Raw genomic sequence first — 13,420 nt, forward strand, 5'->3', positions numbered from 1 at the left:
GACAATACAGGAATAAGCTGCAAGACTCATACTCAACCTCTCCAGAAGGACCCATATCACTCCCGATCTCAGACTCCCAATTCAGAAGAGATGCCAGTTCAAGATGCTGACGCACGCCTAAGAGGCCATGCACAACAAAGGCCCAGCTTACATCAACAAAAGCCTCACCTTCCACCAACCAACCAGACACTTCCGATCAGATTCCTTCTCTCTCGTAGACACTCCACGGATCTGTCAAGCCAACAGTGGAGCGCGCTCCTTATCACACCTGCCAGTCAAGGCTTAGAACAACCTCTCTCTGTACCTCAGGACAGCATCGTCACTTCAGTGATTTAGAAGAGAACTAAAGACCTGGATGTTCGAATTATCAGATCTCCATGGAACAGCATACAGCTCTAGAGCCTGTTTGATTAATTGAAGTGCAGGGCCCCTATTTCCACTTCTGAAGCTTCAAATCTTGGCAGCACAGCCTTGGAAAAGTAGCATGATTTTTATAGCACAGCCAACAGGCAGATGAGCATACAAAAGAATGAAATGTTGAATATGTGGCCCTAAATTGGCATGTCTGTTTCACTGTTTCACTGATGTCCCTTAAGTTATAATTTTAACTTATTCGGTTGTTAATAACACTCACCAGGGTTGCGCAAGCCAAAGAATCCACAACCTTGTAGGCGACCCAAGCACCAGAACTTAATTTTAACACCTGTCTGGCAAGAACATTTATTGGTTAGTAAGACTTCTACTTATGAGTGAAGATAGGCGGATGCCCAATCATTTCACAGTATACAGCGAAGTATATACTCAAAATAGTGTAGGTGGTACATTGGGATCATTTATTCCTCATCTCCTACATCCACTAAAATCTAAGGTGGTTAAAGAGACTTTAGCAGATTGGCAAAACAATCATAAAATTTCCAGTCCAATCATCCATGTTAAGAGTGCATTTAGATCAATAGCACTCTAAATATAGTCGACAAAACATCCACCTTTTTTGGCAGATATACAAAACTCTAAATTAATGCCCATATCAACCATATGTACTAAGAAAAATACTAGGTTGTTGCACATGAACAGCCAACATCATAACCAGTTGACCATTTCAGGGACGTGAAGTGATAGTCCACTTCACAATGTCACGCACCAACCAGTAATAATGTGATGGGCGTTTTGATTCCAGGATTCTATAGGCCATACTCTGTGTACTTCTGGATGATGGAGAGCACATTTGGCATTATGCATTTTTATTACAATGATAATAGTGAGTTTTGGGTAGATTTCATAGCATGGGTTATTTCTTAATCATGTGGAATGCAAATTGCTATTCCTCTTATTTTTACTCCACACGCAGGTGCCATTTTGCTAGCTGTTTAGATCGCCCTCACACCAAAAAGGTGATCTGGAAGCCACTGCCAAAGACGTCTGTGGCCCAGGGGTATACAGTCACGACAACATTAGCTGCAGAAAATGCTGGAAGGTCCTTCCCCACCGGATGCCGCTCACCTGCTGACACATGTGGAGGAGCTCCTCTGACCCGGCTAATGCAGCAAATCTTGGCAGTGGCCATCCACAGTTGGCGGAGGAACTGAAAGCCAAGGATAAGCAGCAAAGGAGTAAGAGTAACCCTCTATTAACATGAACACAATATTTTGGGCTAGGTAAAGACATGGTAATTCAGACTTTCAGGTGCTCAGATGATGTCATGGGCATACTTGATAGGAAGGTAAAAGCTATACAGTGCCTAAGTGTATTTGTCTGACTTGCCATCCTAATACTCATACATTTGGCTCTTATTTTGAGTTGGATAGAAGCATTAAATCCACTAAAACTGGAACTGCCCCCTGTGCCTTACTTCGTATTCCATTGACATCAATCTACAATTTTTACAATGGGTGTGACGTCTACTCTAAATAATGTCCGAAGTCTGATAAAAGGGTGTTGTTTTGAAAATGCCACGTGATGGGCTGTGTTATGTGCATGCTTTACAAAGTTGGTGTCCTAAGGCACAGGGCCTCATGTCTATTTTGTTGGATTGATGACACGTGCCAAAAAGTGGAAGATGTCCTGCCCAGTGTATTGCGTGCGTGCGTGCATGTTAATGGGACTCCTATGAAAGAAGACGGGACATCCTCTACTTTTTGAAGCATGTGCCTCTGTGCAAATCTATCAATAAGGGTCATAATAGGGTGTCATAATAGTGTGGAATGTATGCCCATTTTCCACGCAGGAAAATATAGATATTGATTGCACTGTGGCCTTCAATTACACATTATGTGGAGCTTTAATCTCAGCTTGTGAACACATTGGAGTTTACACCTGAGGTTTAGAGAAAATATTTAAATATCTGCTCGGATTCAGTGGAGGTTAAGTAAACATATGATGCATTATACAGCATCTACTCATGTTCACCAATTAAAATACATCTGTGTAGAGTCCATATACAGCAATTATTGTAAGCGTAATTGGGCAGGAAATAAATGTATTGCTGTATTCACTGCCCCAAATGTCCAGGCACACTGGAGGTAGAATCACATGTACAACGTGATTTATACCACGAAATCATTATTGCATTTTTTTCAGGTTCATGATTCATGTTCTGACTTCTGAAATGTGTTTTTGGCATCCAAGTGTCAAATAAAACTGTGCAAATAAATATCTATAGCTGCTGCAGAACTGTGTGTGCATCCTGGAGCACAAGGGCTCATGTGCCAGCCAGGGAGGCTCAGCCTTTAATCCTTCTCCTGCACTGGACATTTCAACAATTTATAGCATTTAGAACCTCCTGAAACCTGGTAGAACATGATACAAAGGCACTACGGTCATAATTTACTCCGCCTTTTAGCCCTCTTAGTCTGTTGACAGTTTCTACGAATTGTTAGTCAAGACAATAAAAACCTCAAACGATCTGGAAATCAAATTATTGTGTACTATTGTTGACTATGCTAATGCAGTTTCAACATGTCATTTTTGATGCCTTACATTTGTATACGAAAAAAGTTTGTGAACAAATCTGCGTACGATTTAGTTCTATACTCTAACGTGGTTTGGGCACATTTCTGTCATGGCCTATGCAGTACAGTTAAGCTTTTGCCATATGATGTGCCTTAGTGATTTACTTTACTTTGATTCGCAGCATTATTACAGCATCAGTATTTAAAAATACTATGTTACCTTCACCATAGACCTGCTTTGCTTTCTTCCTCCTCTCTCTGATGTTGGTGATTTTAGGATGCGCAGTCTTCCCAGCATGACGGCGCCGACATGACTTCACGGGCATAAAACCTCACAGATGATCACTCAGTACAGACAGAAAGCAAGGTAAACCCGTGCGGAAATCAAATATTTGTGTTGCTAAGTACCAAATGAACAGGGAAGCAGAGTTACATCACTGGAAATAAACCGTTCGACCTCCAGATCTGGAAATAACTAAGATATTCTTTACCTATGCTGACAAGAGCTTAGCTGGAATAAATGAGGACACCTCCGGAGAGCTCCTTTTTCAATTAACAGAGCAAAGCAGCCTCTTGGAGTCCACAGGGGGCAGAGAATTGAAACGATGTGTCCCTGCTCGTGCTTCTTCTCTGCATCAGCCTGTAAATACTGACTACTACCTCTGGTGTAAGAACAACTTTAACTAACCTAACCCAATACTCATGTGTTTTTCTGAGTACAATAACCATTGTTTTATAAAAACAGTTATACTTCAGGATGGGTACACTCTCTTAAATATATAAAAAAAGGTAAAAATAAAAATAACATGTGCCATGATTTAACCCCTTATCTGCTAGGCATCCTCTTGTTCAACTATTCTGTGTTCTCCTAAGTCTCCCAATAAAAATGGTACCTCACTTGTGTGGGTAGGCTTAGTGCCCATGACAGGAAATGGCCCAACACGGACACATCACAAATTCCCACTGAAAACTGACCATTTTTCAGTGGTCCTCTCTGTGAATTTTTGGACCTTGCTCAGTTTGCACCTAGGAAAACCTTGTAAACCTATACATTTAAAAAAACTAGACATGCAGAGGAATCCAGGATGGGGTGACTTGTGTGGCTCTCACTAGGTTATAATACCCCGAATCATTTGCAAACCTCAAACTTTGACTAAAAAAACATATTTTCCTCACATTTCTGTGATGGAAAGTGCTGGAATCTGCGGGGAGCAAAACTACCTTCCACCCAGCATCTCCCCAAGTCTGTTAATAAGAATGGTACCTCATTTGTGTGGCCAGCTCTGGTGCCTGCGACAGAACAAATCAAACCAAGGTCAATGAGGGTCCCTTTGCGAGTACTCACATTGCCTCCATTCCTGCCTCGGGTACTAGGCCCAGTCATACAAGGGGGGGCAGCATTTTTATTGGGACAGGTGGGGAAACATTAGGTAGTAGAATTGTGTGGTTTCCTTCTGATTCTGGAAAAACATGGCACAGAAATGCAAGGAAAAGGTGTGATTTTAGTCACATTTTAAGGTTTGCAGGGCATTGTGGGTAAGAAACTTGATGGTATCCACGAGGGGCACACTTCCCTATACTCCCCTGGGTGTCTGGTTTACAAATCTAGAATTGGTAGATTTTCCATGGAGACAATGTACACCCTGGTAGAGAAAGACAGAAAAGACAAATATTACGGCACAACCATCTATTCCTCTAGTACACTACACACACATACTGGTTGGATTTGGCATGAGGGTGAGTGAAAGGTTCACAGTGTAAGTAATATTAACAAGAGATTTCACGAAAATACACTGTTAATAATTAAAAGTTCAAAAAACTGAACCAAAGACTCACAGCTCGTGAGTTGTAAAGCTGCAAGAGGGCACCAACTGCTTTACAGACCATTCACACACCTTTCGTGTGTGGCACACGCAAGACCATTCACACCACCAGCCTTGGGCCCAGCACATTACAACACTCACATCAACAGGCAGCACCTGTGGGAAAACTGGACTGATTGCAGAGGTTCCCTAACGTTTTGCCCCGCATACTGGTGTTTTTCTGATTCTGATGGTGCCCTGGTCACTGCTAAACAGCCCCAGGGCTTGTGCTCTGATGAAAATGGCATTTGCAAATTAGGCTAATTATAATTGGCTGTACCAACCTACCTAAAAGTCGCTAGTATATGGTAGGGAATGTAGGTTTAGGGACCCCAGCATAGGTACTACACCCATAGGTGCACTGCTGTGGTTCCCAGTGTTATTTTAAAAGCAGGCCTGCCTCGATGGCTTCTTTTAAGTTAAAGTTGACCCCAATTTTGACTTGGGAATTAGAAGTACTTCCAAACACCTAAGCTACCCTATTTTTACATATACTTCACCCCTAAGGTATGCCCTAAGTGCCCCCAGGGTTGGGTGCAGTGTAATTACAAGCAGGGACTTTATAAAATATGTTTTATGAACCCTGGAGTGGGAAAAATAGCTAAATTAGTTTTCTCCATTGTAGTGAATGGGCTCCACGGGCTAACATGGAGAGACTTTATTTTAAAATAATAAAGTCTTATTTTCCATAGGAAGGAGCTAAATATGGCATGCTTAGTATCAAATTAAAAGTTATAATAAATCCAACAGTCTGCCACTGTTGAATTGAAAGAGTTTTAGAACTCTTGCTAAAAGTTACCAACTGCAGCCCTGCAGTGCCCTTCTCTGATTGGTGAGCCTCTGGCAGCCTGAGCCAGGCCTCTTGATGAGGTGTGAAGTGGCCTGGGCTGAAGCAAAGGAAGCATCTGATGGGAGGAGATCCGCCTCAGCAGATGGTAGATCAGGATGGAGGGAGAGCAGCCAAACTGGTCTTCAAAGGAGGGAACGTAATTTGGGACATCAACGGTACCTCCCCCATTTCCTGCAAACCCAGATAGCCAGGTGTCCCCTGATTAGACTAAGAGAGGGCTGGACAGGGGTGTGTTAAGGATAACTTAGCCACACCAATGGATGGACTCAGCCAGATCTAAACTATAAGATTTAATTTTTGCCATCTTGGATTTTGGAGGAATGTTGCTCCCTGGGACTGATTTGTGCCACACTTCCCAGGAAGTGGTCGCTCAAGAGGGTGGTGACACGCATGTGATTGGAGAGAGGCCCCTCCTGCTTCCCACCCCAGGAGCAAGGACAAATACAGTAGAGCTGCACCCCACTTCAGATCCCTACTAGAACAAGACACAAAGAAGATGAACTGCTCTGCTGGACCCGTGGCCTGCACCTGGACACTGCACTCAGAAGGACTGCACCAGCTGCACGCTTTCGGCTTCACAAAGAAAAGGACCTTGTCTAACATCTAAGATTTCAAGAAGGGACTCAATGTAAGCTACAGGTAGAAAGGAGCTGACCAGAGTCCCCTGCAACAATCCCTGCAAAAATAGCCCAGCTGACCAGTGGTCATTTTTGGACTTGAGCCAGATGCATTCTGGGAGTTGATGTCTCAACCCCCTCAAGGAGCAACTCAGAGCTTCTGGAACTTTGAGGTAAGTTGTTGACAACTAAAGAACCTTAAAAAGACCTTCTGCAAGAAGATCTAGAAATTTAGAGAAGGTTGGAGCAACTTTGTATAATAGCTCCATAAGTGAACCGACCTAATGTCGTGAGTCAAGCCGGCCAACATCAACCGTGACCTAGCCTGACTTGCAGGTTAATTCCGCTGAAAAGCTCAGGAGCCCCAGACTTCCAGGATTTCACTGGGGGAACGTGGAAAGGCAAACCAATGATGTTGCATCGAAATGCTCCAAAAATGTCCTAAGTCTGAACGTAAAAGTTTGACCGAGGCTTCCCACACAGTGGATCCAAAGAGGATTCCAGGGAGGTCAGCTTCAATGTCAAATTGGTCCCGGATGAAGATTTCCATCTCAAAAAAATAATCTAAGTCAGAACGTAGAATCCTTGACTGAGGCCTCCTGTGACACGTATCCGAAGATGACTCCAGGGAGGTGGACCTCAACAGGTGACTAGGTCCATTTCCAGAAAATCTTTAAGAAAAAGACTAAGTCTGAAGGTAAAACTTTAACCAAAGCCTCCTGCTCACTGTAGCGGAGCAGGGCTCCATCGTGGCTGGCCTCAAATTTTGACTTTGGCCCGGTCAAGTGCAACCAGATGTCCAGATTGGCGCTTTTGCTTTCTAGACACTAGAAAACATTTAGGGTCTGATTACCAGTTCAGTGGACGGTTTAGGCCGTCTGCCAGACGTCCGATGGGGAGGTTGCCACCGTAGTGGCTACGTCCCCTCCTGGCCCATTAAGAGTTTCCTGCTAGGTCGGCGGGCGGAAACCTGATTTTCCACCCACTGGCCTAGAGGGAAACATCCTACAACATTGTCTCCGGCTCGTAATCAAGCCAGCGGCAATGCTGTAGGATGCAGGGTGCACCAGCACCTTCGCAATGTTGACTGTCTGCAAAGCGGACAATGATCATTGTGAGGGTGCTGGCCAGGGGGACCCCCTGCACCCATTCTCTGTCAGCCTTTTCATGGCGGTGTTACTGATTAGGACCACCGCAACGGCCAGATGGTCTGACCATGGCATGACTGCTGTTGTCATAATGTGGCGCTCGGACAGCTGCATTGGCGGCCGTTCAACCACCACCGTGAGTCTGGGGGTCGCTTAATAATGACCACCTTAATCTTTAAAAAATAATATCTCTGGTTCCCTTTATTGAATTTTTCTCATTTTAGTGTAATTTTAAAGACAAAAATATCACCTTTTTTAATAAATTGATATTTAATTTTTATTGTGCTCTATTTTGTATTTATTTACTGTTTTGTAATTATTGAATGCTTTACACACCTGTCTCCTAAATTAAGCCTACCTGCGCATTGCCAAGCTACCAACGATTGAGCTGGGATTATTTTATTGAGACCCTGACTAGACCTAGTGGAGGTTTGTGGCCTATTGCTAAGTGTAGGTGCCCTTACCAGTAATCCGCGGCATTCAAGGGGCTTTCACTTCAAACTGGACTGCCGTTTGGCTAGCAGTGTGTGTAGTGCCCAGCAGCAAGTTACTACTCACACACCGCCAGCCAAATGTCAGCTCATACACAGTGCCGGCCAAGCACCAGTCCTTGCACACCACCAGCCAAGTGTCAGTCCATGCACATCGTCAGCCAACCTCCAGTCCACGGACACCACCAGGCAAGCACCAATTCAGTTACACTGCCAGCCAAGTGTCAGTCCACGCACACTGCCAGCCAAGCCCCAACCCATGTACACCGCCAGCCAATTGCCAATCCACGCACACCTCCTGCCAAGCAACAGTTCATGCACACCGCCAGCCAAGAGCCAGTTCAGGCACACCATCGTCACATTTATTTTTAATAAAAGGGAAAACACAAATCAATTGGAAGTAGATGGAAAACTATAACTACAAACACAACAGCTCTAACTAAATACATCACATTAATGCCCCCCATGAAATCAATCTGAACACAAAATATAAAATAATACAGACCAGTCAGTTTACTTTTACGTTCTTGGGGCCCGATGTAGCAAAGGTTTTTACCCATTCTATGTCTATGGGAAAAAGTGTTCGTACATATGGCCCTTGGTTCCTCCCAATAATTTTGTTGCATGTGGTACAATTTAAAACATGTGGGCATGCGTGCACACACAGCCCAGGATTTGAAGGTCACTCAGGGCAGTAAATACAATTCTCCTTCCGCATGTCTCTTTGGACAAGGACTCTACATCTCCTAAAGGGAAAGGTTTTTTTGGGCATGGGAGAAATGTAATCAGGAAAGTGTCAATCTTTCAATCTAGCCACATCCTCCACCACTCCAAATCTAGGAACCCTTACCTGCCCCACTACAACAAGGCTGCCTATTACAGATTGCTGAAACTGACCAAAGTCATCTTTGAATTTGGAGAACAATTCTTGAATACAACAAAAGCATCAAACGTTGCTAAAATTAACTAACAGATGGTCAACATCCTATGCCAAATGTAAGCCTTACGAACAGCAGTGAAAAGCTCCAAACTCTGATCTACTCTATCTACACCACCCATGTGCTTATTGTAGTCTCAAATGCACACAGGTTTGCACCCTTCAGCAACCTGACCCCAAACAGGCACAGGTGAAGTACTTACATCAAGAATGGTTGTCAGCATGTGGACATCTCTTCTGTCTGAAAATTTCACGGCTAGAATTTCATCACTACAAAAGGCACTGCACGGTTCCCTCTGAAGCTTTTTACATACAAGCTCTTTAGGGTAACCTTGACGGTTAGGGCGGACTGTGCCACAAGCTACAGCATCCACTTTGAACAATTCCCTGAGCAATTGCACACCAGAGTAGAAGTTATCTACTTATAAATGGCCAGACTGGGAACCCAAAGAAGCCCTGGCATTTTTTTCTGGTCAGCCGCCAGGGTCCGCAGGCATGGGTGGGGGGTATGGAGGTGGAGGAATGTGTATGCAAGTGCAAGTTTGCTGCTGCTTTTGTTACTGGTGGGTGATATTGCAGCACCTCTTCAAAACCTCCCCCAGTCACAAAACAGGCCCCTGCTGCTGCAAAACCAGTCAACACCCTTCCAGCCTCCCGGGAAAATGCCCGATGCTTGCTATGGCCAGTCCAGCCCTGGTTTCCACACAATTTTCTCACAGGCTTGGGGAGGTTTGTCTGCAGAGCTGGCGTGGTTGTCAGGGGGGTCAGCAAGGAAGCCTTAGGAAGGTGCTAAAATAGTAATGTGAAGGAGGGGGAACAACTCTGTGAATGAGAGGGGGAGCACATGAACAAGCAGCATGGTCAGGGACTGGAATAACTAACTTGGTGGGTTCAGATAATGCGGAAAAAGATTGGAACTAAAATATGATATCTATGTGGTACATACATATGAATATATATATATATTTTATTCCCAACATATTGGTCTTTGTGTGCTTTGTAGTAATTGACTTTTCCATCCAGATTTCTATATACCAGTAGTTTAACTTTCTGTTTGATAAAGCCACACTTTGTTCATTACTTATTTTACACAGTGTTGATTGTTATTAACTCGCTATCATCGCTAGCCACAGGATTACAACTCAGCAGGTTGTTGGTATGCTTTTCAAATCTTCCTCTGACCATGGTTCTGAGACTGACTCTGCACCTAAGGCAGAGGAGGAAGTCCAAAATTCTGGCAGTGAATTTTCTGTCCAAGAGGAATCATCTGATGATGAAGCTTGACCTTCCCCCAAGGGACCGGACACCTCCCATCAAGCATGCGTGCACAGACAGCCCAGGATTTGATACCCCACGGACCCTTCAAGCCAACAGCTGAGGATGCTCCTTCATGCACCTGGCAGCCAGGGCTGGAGACAACCTCCCCCTGCACCTCAGACCTGGATGTTAGAATGATTATTCCTCCACGCAGCAGCATACAACTCCAGTGCCTCAAGACCCTCAGAGGTACCTTGCTGTGCTCTATAAATGTTTGATTGATTGAAGGGGAAGTGCCTCTTTTGGAGGAGGACACTGCTGTCCCAATTGTGCAGCAAGAGGCAACTGTATTGCAGCCTTGGGCTGAAAGTATTCCCATTGGAAGTGCTGAACTCTGTGCTTCAAACATGGTGCAGCCTGTGTTGCCTGCTTTTACTGGTGTCACAGGGTGTAGAGTGACTACTGAAAACGTTGTGCCGATAAATTTCTTTTAGTTGTTTATGGATAATGTATTTTTGGATGAGATTGTTGACCAGACTAATTTGTATGCTGAACAGTATTGGAGGGACAACAGTGCCAGACCTAAGCCCGACTCTAGAGCTAGCCAGTGGACTCCCACAAATCTGGATGAATTGAAGAAGTTCTTGAGTTAAACTTTTTTGATGGGCTTGATAAGGAAGCCATCGCTGTCTTCATATTGGGCTACTTTCCCCTTGTTGGCAACAGCTATATTCCCTGCAACTAGGAGTTATGATAGGCATTTGCTTCTGCTTTGGATGCTGCATTGTGTTGACAATCACGCACAATTGCCATGAGATCACCCAGATTGTGACCTTCTTTTGAAGATTCAGCCTGTCTTTGATCATTTTGTAGATCACATTTCAGAGATCTATGTTCCAGGGAAAGAAATTGCTTTGGATGAGTCTTTAGTTCTGTTCAAGAGACGTTTGGTTTTAGGGCAGTACATTCCTAGCAAGAGGGCATGTTATTGAATTAAAATGTATATGCTGTCTGAAAGTAGGCCTGGATATGTCTATAATTTCAGGGTGTACACTGGTAGGGATTGTTCTATTGACCCCTCGGTTGTCTGTCCACTTTTGGAGACAATGAGAAAATTGTGTGGAACCCAAAACATCAAAGCACGCCCTGGTGGCCAACAGGCCATTCTAACACTCATTAAGCTGTGGAAGGGCAATTTGCTAACCTGGATTTCTCTCAAAGCAACTTTTATTTGTTGTGTCACTCTCAGGTTGTTAGTATAGCAGTCATAATTTAATAAAGTCATAGGCATACCGGATACGTGTTAGCCCATTGATCCTGAGGATATCACAGGAAATGGCACAACACAATTTAAAACCCAATAAGATATGAAGAAATATCTACTGTAACTTTAGGAAAGCAACTCCTTGCAATATGGTGTCAGCTGTGACAGCCAGCGCTTACACATGAGTTTCTGATGTTTTTACCAAGTAAATTTGGAATATGTGTGTACTTGAGTTGCTATATGTATTTCAGGTTACTTGAAAGGAGAGCACAAACCATGGGAAGCATGGGGCTGTACCCTAAGTGTACCATTATTCATTGTAGAAGGTGGCTAGCAAGCCCCTCGCCAGGCTATGAGAAAACAGGAAGGTGGTGTAGCTTAGGTTCCAGTGAGAGGCATTGCCTTCTCATCTACACTACTGAGAAAGTTGTGTAGTGAATTTTAAACCTCTTTAATCTCAAATAAATTGTGACCTTTTTTACCCATATTTAGATATTGTGCTCTTACTCTTACATAAGATGGAGTTCAAGTGTTGTATGAATTGCACCCACTGCAAGGAAAAAATATAAATGTAGTCAAAATGCATAGTTAATCAAAATAGATTTCCAAGTCCTAATACAGAGACAGAATACAGTAGGTCACTAGAGTCAGGGCAACCCAGACTTGCTCCCCCTCCTGTTTGCACCCTTCTTTACATAACACAATATACTGTGAAAATCTCATTGTCATCATAAGGCAATTGCATTGTGTACAAAAACTGACAAATCAGATTACCACATGTAATACATCATCATCTAGCACATCTCAACCCTGTCCTCTAAATGAATATTAATGTAACCCTTGTTGAGCTAATATCATTGGATGCGTCAATACAAATCTAGTAACAATCAAAACAATGACAGTCTCACTTTCTGACTCGGCCTACAGTAGCACATGCAGGAAGAGCCTTGAATGTAGCAAAAAGGCTTCCTCTGGAATTCTTTGGGAACAGCATGTCAATACAGAGCATTTCATGATGCACATTTTGCTATGTGTGATGAGAGGATAATTCAAAACATACATCATAGCTATGTTTAGGATCCAAGATGGAGTTTAAGCCTAGTGCTGGCCTAATTAGCCAGGCACAAGCATATACAGATTTACAAAGTGCAGTGTTTTCATTTTAGTGTAAAAATGTTTCTAACTTTAGGCACACTATTTTACTAAATCAGAATCTTCTTTCTCACTTCTTAATTTAGTAAATTAAGTACTATCAAATTAGTTAATAGTAACTCCTGCCAGTTATTGCATTTAGAACAGGCAGAAGTGCTATATAAATTTAAGTTGTTATTACTTGTATGTTGGATGGGGTTATGATTTTTATTGGCTGTAGCTTCTCACCAGTGACTTCAATTTCAAATAAAAACTGATTGCCTTGAGCCATCAGCTTGTATCTGTTTGGAGGTATGGTGAAGATCTGGTGCACAAAAAATAAGAGGAGTCGGACAAGAAACGCTAGCAGAAGACATCAAGTCACTCCTGGAAGGGCTATGGATATCCCCAATAAGTTAACCAGGTCTAAGAATCCCACGGTTCTGTTGAAGTAATTAATTTAAGGATTTGCATGATCTGTTGCCAAGAACAAATTATTGTGGTCCAATAGGTTGAAGGACACTGAGATGGGGGAACATCCTGTTATCTCTCTGTGAATAGAGAAAGCAGTTATTGTGGGTGGCTTCCTTTGAAGAAAACACTTTGCGGAGACAGAAGGGCAGCAGGGCACCAGTGAACCTGTTGTAGACCTTGAACTAAAGGCTTTGGTGAGGAGTAGGAGTTTCAAGGACAACAGGTAAAAGGAAAGATGATGATTTAGGTTTGAGCCTTGTTCTCTGTTGAGACCAAGAGACTGAGGTCAGTGGTGCCTGAACAAGTTTCAGAGTGGGATGCTGCCTCAATGCTCTGTCAATAAAGTCATAGGAATTATTGAAGAAGAGCCTGTGCTGCCTGGTGCGTGGAGAGGAGCTGACGCTTGACCAGGAGGACCATCAGCAAGCCATAGCTTGCATT

This window comes from Pleurodeles waltl, chromosome 8 (assembly GCF_031143425.1).
Source record: "Pleurodeles waltl isolate 20211129_DDA chromosome 8, aPleWal1.hap1.20221129, whole genome shotgun sequence".
NCBI classification, from domain to species: domain Eukaryota; kingdom Metazoa; phylum Chordata; class Amphibia; order Caudata; family Salamandridae; genus Pleurodeles; species Pleurodeles waltl.